The 15086-nt window shown below is 36.5% G+C and overlaps 1 pseudogene; it reads right to left on the bottom strand.

Annotated features, from left to right (window-relative positions):
* Positions 1-1303: 1303 nt before the first annotated feature.
* On the bottom strand, positions 1304-14774 carry LOC120157742 (annotated as a pseudogene).
* Positions 14775-15086: the final 312 nt, after the last annotated feature.

Here is a 15086-nt window from a genome sequence, read left to right on the forward strand (position 1 = left end):
TTTGGGTCTCATGCCCATCCCTAAAGTTACAATGTTAATAACCCACATTTCATTCATCCACGTGTCAAAGATTAGGGGTGAGGCACCTAAAGGGGCAGAGGCAGACGAATTGTGTTCATTAGTTTGGGCCTACAAATAATATTAAACTAGTAATTAAGAAGATAATTCAACATTTGGTCAAGCAATTAAGATTACCCAAAGTTAATTAGAGCTCTGGAATTAATGAGTGTGATCGGTGACATGGGGAAAGCAAAGTTCAACATCAAAGTGCAAATCAAACAAACAAAGAAGATAAAGCAACAAATCAAAGAGAGAAGGCATTACAAGGCAAGTGGGGCAATTTGTTATTTATAATCTTTTTTTCTTTAACCAATGGAGTAGGAAAGAGTGAGAAACAATCAAGGATTGGGGAGACAAGGAAGGAATCTAATGTGTAGGGACACATGAATTTGGAATCCCCTAAGCATCACAAACTTGTAAGAAACATATACCCATGAACAATGACATCTCAAATGGACTCATCCCCCCTCGAGCACTCCACCTTTTATACATACTACGTTTCTTTCTTCTGGATTATTAAGAATTCGAGAAGGATTATATGATTGTCGAGATAGAACCCTAATTTCTTGTCACTTTATAATAATTTTATCACATTCAGGGGCAAGATCCAATTATACTGTGTTAAACTCTTTTAGTTTTACATCTTTTTAGGACCATTGGATGAGATAAATTGAAGGCTGAGATTAACGGTAGAAAATGAGAAGATATTTACTGGAAAAAAAGAGTTAACCCAACCTTTGATTTTCCTTCGATCTAACGATCCTAAAAAAATATAAAACTAAAAGAATTTTACACAGTGCAAATGAATTCTAACCTTTTATATATATATATATATATATATCAACTTGGCCTTAAAATGTTCAAAAGTAAAAGTATGATAATAGTAGTGAATGTGACGAGGCACTCATTAATCTGCTTAATTAAGTTTTAGCACTACCAATGACGTACGTATTAGTTTTGACAAGGATGGACGGCTTATTTAATTACAATCTCGTCAAACTTCTGTTAACTAAAGATTGTGATAGAAAATTGTAATTGGAGCCGATGAATTTTGCCTGGTTTTCTCAGCCAATCAATCCAACAATGAGATTTTATAAAAATGCACAAATAAGCATTCATGTAATCATCATTCTACAGAAACCATTTTTGCCTGCAACTCCCCTCCCCTCATCAAAGGAAATGGAAAAGGCTGCAACTAGTTTTCTATGGCAGTTGATTCTTTTCGAGTATTATCATCAGATAACTCCAAGGGGCAAATAACAATAATGATAATTCAACGATGGGAGCTATATAGCTGTCTGATCAAGTCAAAATTGTGTCTATGCTCATTATGCTAAACCATGCTCATGCTGAATACACCAGTTGAGCAAATCTGGGTGTTGAAAGCTCAGCAGCTCTGATCGGACAATTGCGTAGGAGGCACCACTCGTTGGGCAACATCATCATTGTCCGTCCCGAAATATCTGTCTCCAAATTCACCCATACCAGGGACAACCCGGAAATCTTCATTTAAACCGATATCAATCTCGGACGTCACAATCTTTACTCTTGGGAAGCTTTTGCACACTACATGTACACCCTGAGGTGCCTGAAGATTAAACAGAAATTATTTTAAGAGAAAAAAGCCATGGGAGAGTTGGTAATCTATTCAAAACGGCTTGTACCAACAATAACTTACAGATATGAGATTGAGAAATATGATGTTGGACTCCGGTACACCCTTTTTTATAAGTAAGGAAATAGCTTGAACAGCTGAATTGCCTGTTGAAAAGTTATCAGGATGTTAAACCTCAAGGTTATGAAATTGAGTTAAATAAAAATGTCCAAAACAAATTACTAGTAGACTTTGGGACTTGAGTCATCAATCAAATGAACCAAATGGTACTCGAAAATGAAAACCGGAAAACATGCATGCATAACAGAAAATGATTATCAGCCATGAACAGAAACGAACCTGTGCCTAGGATTGGATCCAGTAGCAGTACATGCCTCTCTGAGATGTCTTGTGGTAATTTTTCATAAATAAGCTATTCAATCATCGAAGCAGGAATCAATTGAGAAAAGAGGCCAAAAAAGCACAACTTTTGGCATCTGGAAGGTAGGTTACAAACCTGCTGACCGTTGTCACCTTCCCTGTGAATAAGAATCTTGCCAATCTTGATACCTTTGCAGCATGCTCGCAATGCAATCTCCATACTCTCACCACTAGTATCAGTTTAGTTTCGAAAGATCAGTAGCTAATGGTTTAAAATAATGTTCATGTATAGAGTGTGATACATATATCAATAATAACAACCGTGATACATTCAAATTTTATTGGAAAAGCAATTGCAATCACTCAACCACACCCACTTAACCATGGTAATCTACGATCCTATTGGTTTTAAGTTCGCATGTCAATGGCATATAGAAAGTATTTATGGTTTACTCTTATGACATCACACAGTGTAATGAATATTCCACCACCAAAGTCATCACCGATCAATTTTCGAACATCACTCCCTATGATTTAGCTCTTTAGAAGCATATTACCTCCAGTTCTAAATCATTCAAGCCATGGAATTATTGATCCAGTGCCATAAAATTTGAGACCAGAGTTGTACCTCCTAATAACAGAAACACCACATAACCTTTTACAGAAATCCACACCTGTATATACAGACCCTGCATCCGCAATAATACCAACATTAATAATTATAACTAAGTAGCACTGTGTAAGCAAGTAAATTTAAGAAACATCACAACTTAGAACATTACAGAAGCAACTTGCAATCATTCACGCTAAACTCCATTAGGAAGCAGAAATTCAATTCCAGAGAACATTAGAAGCAGCTGATGTCAGATGACAAATCTATACAACTATATCTCTGACAAACATAATCATAATAAAGTGTAATAATGATGTAATAAAATAATAATAACAATGTGGTAACCCAAATAATAATTCCTATAATGCCCAGAAGTCCAGAACTAGAAGAAGTTACATGAGCTTACCGGTTGGAGTGATCACTTGCTTTTCAGTAAATGGCAGATGTCCCAGCCCATGTTCAGCAACCTATAAAAGATTATCTTAAATGACTGAGAAACCAAAAGGGCATTTTTGTTGGACATTCCATTAACATAGATAAAGTTGCATTTAAACTGAAATATACCCACCAGACGAATCAATCGATCAGCATAAAAAACAAAGTCATGTTTTGTAGTTTGAGAATCACGAATGAGGGTATGCATGCCTCGTATCTGTATAAATAAAAAATTACTGTTCTTTAAACAAATTTACATTGATCTTTTTCAAGTAGCTGTTGGGGCTCAATACATGCAGAAAAAGTATTACATCCTTAGTTAATCCAAGAAAACAAGAATGTTATACCTGAAAAGTTGATTGAATGACATATAAGTTTGGGTAGATTTTACATAGTTCATGCTGGCCAAGCTTTGTCCTGATATGTTTGAACAATCAAATCAATTGCCACAGGATTATCTCCCCCACGGGGAATGATAATATCTGCATACTTTTTTGTTGGAAGTATAAAGTCATCGAAGGCAGGCTTCACAAATTTTGAATACTTCATAAAAGATTAAATGATCATAAATTATTGTGCCCAATATTCCTAGCAACAAGGAAACAAATTTATCATGACCGTGTAGGTGGTGAAGAATAGTCATACTTGATCAAGGACTGTACCAATATCTCTGCCCTTCTCAACAGTATCACGCCTTATTCTTCTTGCCAGACGTACATCAGCATCTGCACTGAAAATTTTACGAATGTGAAGTAAATGCTCAACTCGGTAATACCAATTAGGCAACATGAACAATGTATTTCCTAATATCTGCAAATTATTCACTTAAAGCTTTCAGCAATGAATAATTTTTTTTTATAAGAATTTCAGGCCTCGTTAAAAACCCCCTTCTTGATTAATGGAGCTTGTAGGAAAGCTCCTTAATCAGCGGAAGGAGGAAAAGAGTGCCTTAGGATTTTATTGAACCATAAAATTATATAAGATAAAACCATTAATACACCCAACAGAACCACATAACTTGAAACACACATAAAACAACCAAACTAATAACACAGAATCAGCCAATTCCTTCTTTAGCTAAGGCATCAGCCTCTAAATTGGTTGTCCTACTAACCCATCTAACAACACCTTCTAAAACATTAAGCCTATGAACAGTATCTTTAATCAAAAAAGCATAAAAATCAGGAACTAAATCCATTTTCTTTAATCTAGTCTACAGCCACCTTGATGTCGCTTTCGATAATCAGACGACACTTCCTCTCTCGTAAATTCGCATAGAACATTAGACCCTTCTGAATAGCTTTTAATTCTATAAAAGTTGGAGGACCCGGACCAACAGATTCCTTGAAAGAACTTAAAGTCAATCCCGAGGAGTCCTTTAAAACACCTCCAATCCCACTCTTCTTCCAATCTCTTGTAGTAGCAACATCAACATTTAACTTTACAAAACCTTTAGGAGGAGGAGACCAAGGCAATATAGTTACAAGCCGATTAGAATTGAGAGAGCACGAATCCCCTAATGAAGGATCTGAAATAAGAGAATCCTTAAGAATAGAAACCTCTTTGTACTTAGCAAGGAATCAAGAAGCTAGTCTAAACCTTGCTAGGAAAAAAAACTCAGCCAAATCTAACTTCCCCCCTTCAAACACAATATGATTCCTAACTTTCCAAGTTGTCCAAAGGACTGCCCCAGGAATAAAAGACCAAATTGTAGAGGTAGACTTCAAATTAGCTCAAGCTAGTAGAAAGTTTTTTAGCATTAACATGAAAAACAAACTTAATCTTCCAGAAATTCAGAAATTTGTTCCAAATCATCCACACCACCGAACAAATGAAAAACAAGTGCGTTGGAGACTCCTCCTCCCTCTTGCAAAGAGGCCACATAATGTCTTCAATTCCTTGAATTCCCCCTTTTAAGCAGTTCTGTCCTAACAACCAGCTTCCCTAACACCACCTGCCACATAAAGGATTCCAATCTAGGCAGAATATGACCCCTCCAAATAATCTTCTTCCAAAAATTTTCCTCTTCCGAACCCAAAGTAATGGATGAACAAATCTTAGTGCCAGATTTAACAGTATACACTCCATCCCCAGTACCTTTCCAAATCACCCCATCAGAAAATTCCATAGATAGAGAAACAGAGGAAATAACGTTCATCAAATTAACCCACTGCTCTACTTCCCAGTCATTTAAATTTCTTCTAAACTGCATATCCAAACTCCATCCCGATAAGTTGTAATTCCCAAATTCAAACAATTTGCCTATTCTGTTCGTGGAAATGGAAAATAATCGTGCGAAAACGATTAGAAGAGGATAATCCAAAGCCCAACTGTCCTGCCAGAACCTTATCAACTTGCCATCTCCAACTCGGAAGGAGTACAAACTTCTAAACTTGGAGCCAATACTGTCCTCTTTAAAGTGATTCATAACTACCGATCTCCAAATCCAAGATACTTTTTGTGGGATTTCTGTCAAACATTAACCAAGTTGGATCCATATTGTCTATGTAGATGATATGATTATAACTGGCAGTGATATAGAAGAAATAGAAAAGCTAAAGATGAATCTTGCAAAGGAGTTTGAAACCAATGATTTAGGGAGTCTGAGGTATTTCCTGGGTATGGAAGTTGCAATGTCTGAAGAAGGGCTGGTCATAAACCAACGTAAGTATGTTTTGGATCTTCTTGCAGAAACAGGGATGCTCGACTGCAAACCAGTTGAAACTCCAATGGAGCCAGGCTTGAAATTTTGCAAGGACCGAACTGGAAATCCAGTAAACAAGGAAACCTACCAAAGGTTAGTTGGGAAGTTGATTTACCTTTCACTGACCAGGCCTGATATTGCATACTCAGTGAGCATTGTTAGCCAACATATGAGTGATCCTCGAGATGAACATTTGGAAGTTGTTAACAGAATTCTAAGGTTCTTGAAGTTTAACCCAGGAGATGGACTTATATTTAGAAAAAATCAAGACGGAACAGTGAAGGTTTATACAGATGCAAGCTGGGGAGGTGAATTAACTGATAGAAGGTCAGTTAGTGGCTATTGTGCCTACGTTTGGGGTAATTTGGTGACTTGGAGAAGTAAGAAACAAGCCGTTGTCTCTCGAAGTAGTGCTGAGTCAGTGTTTAGAGCAATGGCTCTCGGAATATGTGAAGGAATGTGGATTAAAAGACTGCTCACAAAACTGGACTTAGATGACAAGAAGAATTTTGAGATTTTTAGTGACAGTCAATCAGCTATGAGTATAGCAAAAAACCCAGTACAGCATGATAGAACGAAACACATTGAGATAGACAGACATTTTATTTACGAGAAGGTCAACAATGGAGTTAAACAACTGCAATACATTCCGACGAAGAAACAGCTTGCAGATATCTTCACCAAAGCCCTTCCACGAGTGACTTTTGATGAGCTGTCATTCAAACTGGGTATATACAACATATATACACCAGTTTGAGGGGGAGTGTAGGAATTATAGAAATGAGCTGTCAAGAGATTCTGTAATTATTTTTTATTTTCAATCCCTTATTTCAAGGGATTACATCTCCTAGGATTAGTATCTTTCCTAACTTAGAGTTTCCTAGTTTAGAGGCATAATTTGTATATAAATATGTAATATGTTTCTACTGAAAGTAAACAAGAATAAAATAACAGACTTGTCTATTTCCTACAGTCTGTTTTCTTTCTACAGTCTGTTTTCTACAATAAGATTTCGAGCACCTAAACCTCCCTCGAATTTTGACTTGCACACAATCTGCCAGTTAACCCAATGAATCTTCTTTCCACCTATTCCCCCTCCCCATAAGAAATTCGACATAATGGAGTTGAGAGATTTACGAACCGAAGCTGGTATCTTAAATAAAGATAAATAATACGTAGGGAGCGAACATAGAACCGACTTTATTAAAACCAACCTTCCTGCTAATGACAGTGAAGAAGCCTTCCACTCAACTAATTTATTAGTAAAATTATTAATCACAGGACTCCAAAGTGCTGCAGAATTTCTAGTAGCTCCCAAAAGCAGTCCTAAATAGTCAGAGGGAAAACTACCCACAGAACATCTTATAGAATTAGTCCACTGCTGAACTTCTTCTTCATTCAAATTCACACCAAACAGTTTACTTTTCTTCATATTGAGCTGCAAACCAGAAATCACTTGAAACACTCTAAACACCCTCTTCACATTTAGAATCTGCATCTTAGAAGCCCCACAAAATATAATGAGATCATCCGCGAACTGTAAATGGGATAAATTGAAAGCACCCGCATCCCTGCCTAAAATCAATCCGGAAAACAGTCCCTGTGCCACAACCTTTAAAATTAGCAGATTGAGAAGTTCTCCAACAAAATTAAACAACAAAGGTGATAATGAGCACCCCTGTCTAAGTCCTTTAGCTATTGGGAATTCCTCAGTAGGAACACCATTCACTAAAACAGAAACTGAAGTTGTGGTTACACATTTTTTGATCCAACCTCTCTACCTAGAACCAAATCCCATTTTCTCCATTACTAGAAACAAAATGTCCCAATCCACCGAATCATAAGCTTTCTTGAAATCTGCCTTGAAAACACAACCTTTAAGACCATTTTTCCTCCAATAATCCACTCCTTCATTTGCTATTAAAGAACAGTCCAATATTTGTCTCCCTTGGGTGAAGGCAAATTGTGTATGGCCAATTAGGTCTGAAATACAGCTCCTCAACCTCCTCGATAGGCACTTAGAGAGGATCTTATATAATCCACCAACTAAGCTAATAGGCCTATAATCATCAAGGTCACCACTGTTAGAGACCTTAGGAATAAGAGTAACAAAAGTATGGTTGATGTCATGATCCCAATCTTTCCCCGAATAGAAATTGGAAAAGAACTTCATAATCTCTCCTTTAAGTACATTCCAATGTCTCTTGAAAAACCCCAAATTAAAACCATCTGGCCCCGGGGCTTTATTGTTATTACAAGACTTTAAAGTATCCCAAATTTCCTCCTCAGTAAATTCTTTCTCCAAACTTATACTCTGCTGAATTGAAATTCTGGAAAAATCCAACCCAATATCTTTCACTTCTAAGGTTGATTTGTCATTAAAAGCCTTAAAGAAGTGGTCTTTAACAGTGGCCTTTATAACATTAGGGTCTTGAATAACATTCCCCCTGATTATAAGAGCATTCAAAGCATTTCTTTTCCTCCTAACTGAAGCACATGTATGGAAGAATTTGATATTTCTGTCCCCATCTTCTACCCACTTGGATCTAGAATTCTGGAATCAAATATGCTCCTCTATCTTATGCAACTTCCATAACTCTGATCTTAACTCCTTTAACTCAACTGCTTTCTCATCATAAGTACCATCTTGTTGCTGTTGAACCTCCACTACTAATTTTTGAATCTTCAATTCTAATTCTGAAATTAAAGCTCCAGGATATTTATCTCTCTTCCCTGCCCAATTTTTAATGGCAGTTTTGGTTTTTTCAGAATGTTGAAAATTCCAACATTCCTCTGTATCTCTTTACATTCTTGAATTGAAGAGCTGACCAGATCCTCGAATCCAGCTTCATCCATCAGATAATTAAACAGTTTAAACGGTTTTTTCCCCCAATTAACACCTCTATTCTCAATTCTTACAGCATTATGATCTGACGATGATCTTGGCAGCAACGATTGTGTTAAATCTGGAAAAACAGCCATGAATTGGCTATCCACCAAAAATCTGTCCAGCCTAACATAGGTCGGGGAATCTTGGTTATTACACCAAGTAAACCTACCTCCACTCAATGGCAAATCAATTAAACCTGTATGAAGAAGAAATCGACTGAAAATCTCTATAGAATTCCTGTTTTGGGCTCTACCAATCTTCACATCTTCATGTAAATAAACATTAAGGTCCCCTCCAACACAAATAGGCTCAAAATGTCCTCTAATGAACGTGGTTAATCTTCAAAAAAATTCTTTTTCTCCTCCTCAACCGAAGGGCCATACACATTAATGAATCTGCACCTGAAATTATTTGCACGAAACCTCCCCGAAATAGCAATAAATCTTCTGGTTGTACACTGATTTTGCAACTCAAATACATTATCATCCCAACAAAACAGTAATCCCCCTGACGAACCAACCGATGGAGACTCAATAACCCCTTGCAAATTATTTAACCCATTCCTTCCCATAAAAGACCTTTGAATCTTCTCCAATTTCGTTTCCTGCAACCAAAGAAATTGAGGATAGTAATTTGAAACTAGCCTCTGAACATCCCTTTTTTTCTCTTTTCTACCCAATCCTCTAGCATTCCATGTTATTATAGATAACTTTAACATCATCATAGAGCAATCAACCATCTAAACCCCCCGCAAAATGCCCCTGTTTGTCCATCCTCAAGCCTTTCTCCAAACTAATAATCTTATCCAAATAGGCTTGTTGTCCTTGCTTAAAGGAAATCCCCATCAGCTTACTTATCTCCCAAGTAGCTAAAGCTTCTTCCAATAAATCAGAAAAGCTTGAAGAGGAAGCTGTTGAAATGCTCACTCTTTCTAAAGCTTCCCTTAACAAATGCCTTCTAGCTCTTCTGATAAAAAAACCAGATTCAAAACAATAATTATCACCCATTGACTGCAATCCTTCAACCACCCTATCCACACTCTTATCCCCTGAACTCAATCCATCATTAACATCCTCACAACCCTGAAACTCTAGATCCACTGACAAACTATCCAATTAATACCTCTAGAATTCAAATTTTTACAGTCCCTGACGATTAAGGCATTTTCTTTCTCAGGCTTAAAATCCAAGATACTTCCTAGCCAGTATTTTCTGCCCCTACACCTTTTGTAGACCCTTTTGTAACTTCTGATTTTCCTTTTCTCTAACGGTTCAATTTTGGTACTTAACGAACTATCTGACTTATAAAACAGTCTACCCTTTAATTTACTTCCTGAGATATCAATGGTAGGCTTTATCACCATTAACTCAGAATCCTTAGCTCGTAAACCAGCCTGTTCAATAATCTTTGAAACTGACCTCTTCCCCTCTTCTTCTCTACTGTAAATTCCTGACTTAGTCAAATCCTGATCCTGAACCATTTTCCCAAATTTATCAATTTTAATTCTTGGCCCAGCAGGAATAATCCTTATTACATTAGGCCCAGAAAACTCATCTTCTTCTGGTTGGGCTACAGACCCATCAGCCGACATATTTGAATCTCTCAACCCCAAACCTGCAAACTCACCCACGTTGATACTCCCCCCATTATGCACTTTTGACTTTCCATTAATATCTAATCCAATTTTTGAAATTCTTGGAAATCGATTATCCCCACCAACTCCACAAAACCCGATAGTTGCTCCCTGTTCCATCCAACTGTCCACTCTTTGACGATTTTCTTCAAACGATCTATCAGAACCTTCCTCATTTTCTGACCATACCCTGTCTTCTTCATTCTCAGTCATGAACGCTCCAAACTGCCCCTCATCGAAATTGACTACCAGAGGATTGGTGGAAAAAAAAATAGTATCACCATTCGCCGATCCAATCTTCATGGTGACTTTGAAAGATCTTCCATATGATCCAATAGTAATCTGGTCTGGAACATCAAAAGGGCTAGCCACCCTAATTAGAAGTCTTGCCTTTGTAAGATCTTCCCTCTGCTTAGTGTCATCAAGAATATCTACCACCCTCCCCTATCTCCCTGCTATATTTTCAAGGAAAGATTCATTCCAGCATAAAAGAGATAACCCAAATAACTCAACCAAGCAAAAAGCCATTGGAACACCATCTTCGTTCAGTAATGGCTCTAAACGATCGAACCAGAATTGAAGATCTTCTTCCTTCTTCATCCAAGCGTCTGACATTTCTTCAACTGAATTAAAAACTATTACACAAGAATTCCAAACATACCCCCATCTAACAATCTGGACGTCATAGCCTTCATTTACTAAGGCATTATGAACAAAATCCAACTCAAATGAATGCTTGATAATCCCCGTCAATGATCTTTTAACCCAGCTCGAGCTCTCAGATGAAATATGCATCTCCATGATGTTTTTCACGACTTTTCCCCTATTTTGACCATCAGTGGCCGTATCCTTGATCCCCAGAACACTCTTCGACCTCCTGTTTGACATCAATGCATCTTTATACGATCTGTCATCCCTCAAACTTCTATGAACATCATCTGGCTCTTTTGAATACGAAATATATGCAGTAATTGGACATACAACCTTCTTTAAATCGTTATTGTTGCGCTCTAACCATGCACGGGATTCCTTGTATCTTGCGACTCCAACCGTGATCCTTCTCCCATCTATGACCGCACCATTAAGATTTTCTACATCCCTTCTCAAACCATTCTCATTTCCAAACTGCACAAAAGCAAAAGTGAAAATTTGTATTTTGGATTTCTAGTTTCCTTGGGGATATAGACTCTCTGAACTGGACCATGAACTAAAAACATTTCCCTTAATGCACGTCTTGACACTCTCCGACTAAGATTATCCACAAACACCTTCCAAATCTCCTCGGAAAATAAATTACTTTTCGCCCTTTCTCTCTCAACTTCTCTCTCCATCTCTCTCATAAAATCTGAAAATTCAGCAATGAATAATAAATAACTCATCACTGGTTTTTTTCCCCTTAGCAGTAAGCCGCATTAACAATAGCACCGCTACCAAACAGTCTGAAAATTTAAGTGATGTATATTGATAAAATGAAGTACATCCAACCTAAAATGCTCCTAACAATAGGGAGCTACAGACATTTCAAAAGAAGAATGGAAATATTGAGGGGTCAGAAAGCTAATCTCTAAACCAAAACAACACTATCATAGCATCACTTCCTCAGTTCATTGTGTACAACAGACTTCAGGTTAACAATCATTAAAAAGAAGATTTGATGCTAGATATATGCAACTTGCAAATGGAAGTGCTCAGCCAATTAACTGAGATAAAATTTAATTATTTAACCTGTATCAACAAATATTTTCATGTTCATCAACTCTCTGACACGAGGATCATGAAAAATGAGAATTCCTTCCAAAATTATAACAACTGAAGGATTAACCTGCAGAAACATTAAGAACATGATAATTTCTACAAGTCCAAAAACAACAAATATGAGCTGAAATTATAATTGAATTCTAGGTACTTAACTAAGGGTTGTGGGAAGACATGTCTACCATTATAAAATTGAGTAGATCCTATATGTCTACCATTTATTAGAAGACGTTAAAATCAGGGACATTGTACATATAAACAATTATAATTTAATTCTAGGTACTTAAGAAGGTAAAACATGATTTAAAAATTGGTGTCAGAGTACCATGTTGAAGATAATATTTTGGGGAATCCTTCAACCAATAGCTGCCCAAATCCAAGATATAATAACCATGGTTCCATGTCATGTTAACATGCATTCGAACATTGTGAGACCTTACCCTTCTTGCAGGAAAAACATTACTTTTATAACTCCTGAAATTATAGTTTGGAATATCTACTGCTCGGTCATGCCTCAAGTTCTCCATAGAATCTAATAATTTCTCTGTGCCAAATGCATCTGCAGAAAGGAACAATATCGCATCAGCAAAACTTCTATAAAAAAAATCAACAAAACTCAAAGCAAACATAAAGTGGAATCAAATGTCCTGTGCATAAAATGCACATTAATAATACTCGAATCCTCTCAAAACATATCAAATGTTTCAAAATTTAGCAGATTAATATCAGATGCCTCAAGATTCAGAATAAGACAAACAGACTTCAGAGACTGTCCTTGTTACCAAGACAAAACATGGAAAACACCTGTTGAACAATTAAGTAGAGATGAAAGAGAGAGAGTATGAGTTTGTGTCAAATAATAAGCATAGTAATTTAGCATGTCATGGTTTTACTCTGGTATAGAAATATTCTCACCAGGATGGTCAAAGTTGTATTCTTGAACCCTAGCAAGTTCCTCTTCAGTGAGATTGTGATAAAAGGAATCCTGGCACATTGTTCAGGTTAAAACTCTAACTGATAGGAGACCAATTGTTTTTAGTAATGCAGAAAAATAGAGCTTAAGAAGAGGCCAGATCAAAATGTTGAACAATTTCCTTCCCAAATGACATTCAATTAACAAGAGCCAACCCTCTCTCTGTTTTCCTTGTATGAATATTGACCAACAAATTCATAATCCCGCATAACCAATTTAAGACAGGAAGAAACCCTTAACAAAATTCAGATTTGGAACTCAGAAATACATATATAAAAGATACCTGATTAACTAATACTACACGCTGATCATGAAGTTGCTGAATAATCATGTCGCAGACTGTAGTCTTACCAGATGCTGCTCCCCCAGCAACTCCTGACCCACAAAATAACAGGCCAAGTTACAAAAAAAAATGAAATTCCGAAAGACAAAAGAAAAAGAAACCAATGTAATAACCAAACTATTACCAAATAGGTACTAGTTCAGTGTCTATCCATAGTTTCTGAAGAAAATTAAATTTTACAAACAAGGCTACTGTCTCAAGCACAGTTAGATGAAAAGATCCATTATTCAAAGAAAAAATGAGTTCAGGCGAACACCTTGTTTTTTCTCAGAATTCTTATCCAACCATTTTCACTAACTACTTTCGATCAATATTTCATCTAAAACAAAGAGTGAGTAACAGGTTAACAAGCCTTGTTCAAACTTACCAATAACAAAAGGTTGTTTATGCACACTCTCAGCACACGGTGAGGTTGTAAGCTTCTCAATATTTCTCGGCTCCAAACCTTCCATATGGAACCCAGAAAAGTGCACCCCAGACGAGGCCTCTATCATATCCACAACTGATTTAGAGCCCATATGATAAAACCTATGCATAAAACTCACAAGTGAGAAAACAAATATATTGGATCATAAAAATAAGATAGAAGCTAAATCCAACATGGAAGCTGGCTTGATAGAATCAGAATCACGGATGCAGCAATTCCCTTCACATCACAGGGAAGCAAAGTTCTCTGCTTATTAGTTACCACAAAATCAGAAGTTGTCCCCTCTTTTTCGATTTTACACATTATAAGTTGACTACAATCAAGTTGAACAATCAAAACATAAAAAAATAAAATCATGCACATTCCAATCCCATACAGAACATTCCTTTACAAGCAGAATCATGGTGGAAAAAAGTCGAGTAAAGTTCCTTTCTTCCTTCCCTGTTTTTCCACATTATCAATCACACTCAACTGAACCGATTGCTACAAACAAGCACAACAAATCATGTTTTCAAGGAATTCCAACCAATCACCAGCACTATAAAACAAGCACCTCTTCTTTTTTTCTTTTTTTCCTTTTTGGTATTGCCACGTGAATCAATCTCTCCTGCGACAAAATAGAGCAAAACTCGAACACCGTTTCAAGTGAAAATTACCAAGAAATGAACAGGTTTTAGCTCCCAATTCTAGCATAATACTTCCACAATGTGAAGCTAGAATTTGTCAACTCCCTTGAAAAATGAAAATCAGCGATGAAAAGTAAATCTAACACCATTGGAAAGAACTAAAAACATCGAAATGAAAAACAATAATAACAAATTTCAATCCAACATGAATTGAAATCAGTTAATGCTTAAAAAAAATTGGGGATTATTGAATTAAATTACCTGATTTAATGGGCTACTGTAAGAGAAAGCGAGAGAGAAGCTTATTTTTGTTTTTTCCTTTTCTTTCCTGGAAATGAGGAAAGTGGTGGGTAGGGTTTTAAATTGCGGTTGCATGTTTTCGGTTATTTTAAATTTATCGTTATATCACGACCGAAATCACAGTCGTGGATTATTTTTTAAAATCTTGATGGTGGGTGTTACGTTACAGTGTATCAATTTCGAGGTATTTATACAGTTTAAGAGCGAGGGAGACCGGACACCTAAGGCAGGGAATTTATTCCCTTAGTTTTTTTCTATATTGTAAAAAAAAAATGGGATTTATTTATTTATTTTTACAAACAATAATAGCCACTCTATTGGGTTTTTCTTTTTGTTAAAATATTTTCGGATC

This window comes from Hibiscus syriacus, unplaced genomic scaffold (genome assembly GCF_006381635.1).
Source record: "Hibiscus syriacus cultivar Baekdansim isolate YM2019G1 unplaced genomic scaffold, ASM638163v2 tig00002840_pilon, whole genome shotgun sequence".
In the NCBI taxonomy this organism is placed as follows: Eukaryota; Viridiplantae; Streptophyta; class Magnoliopsida; order Malvales; family Malvaceae; genus Hibiscus; species Hibiscus syriacus.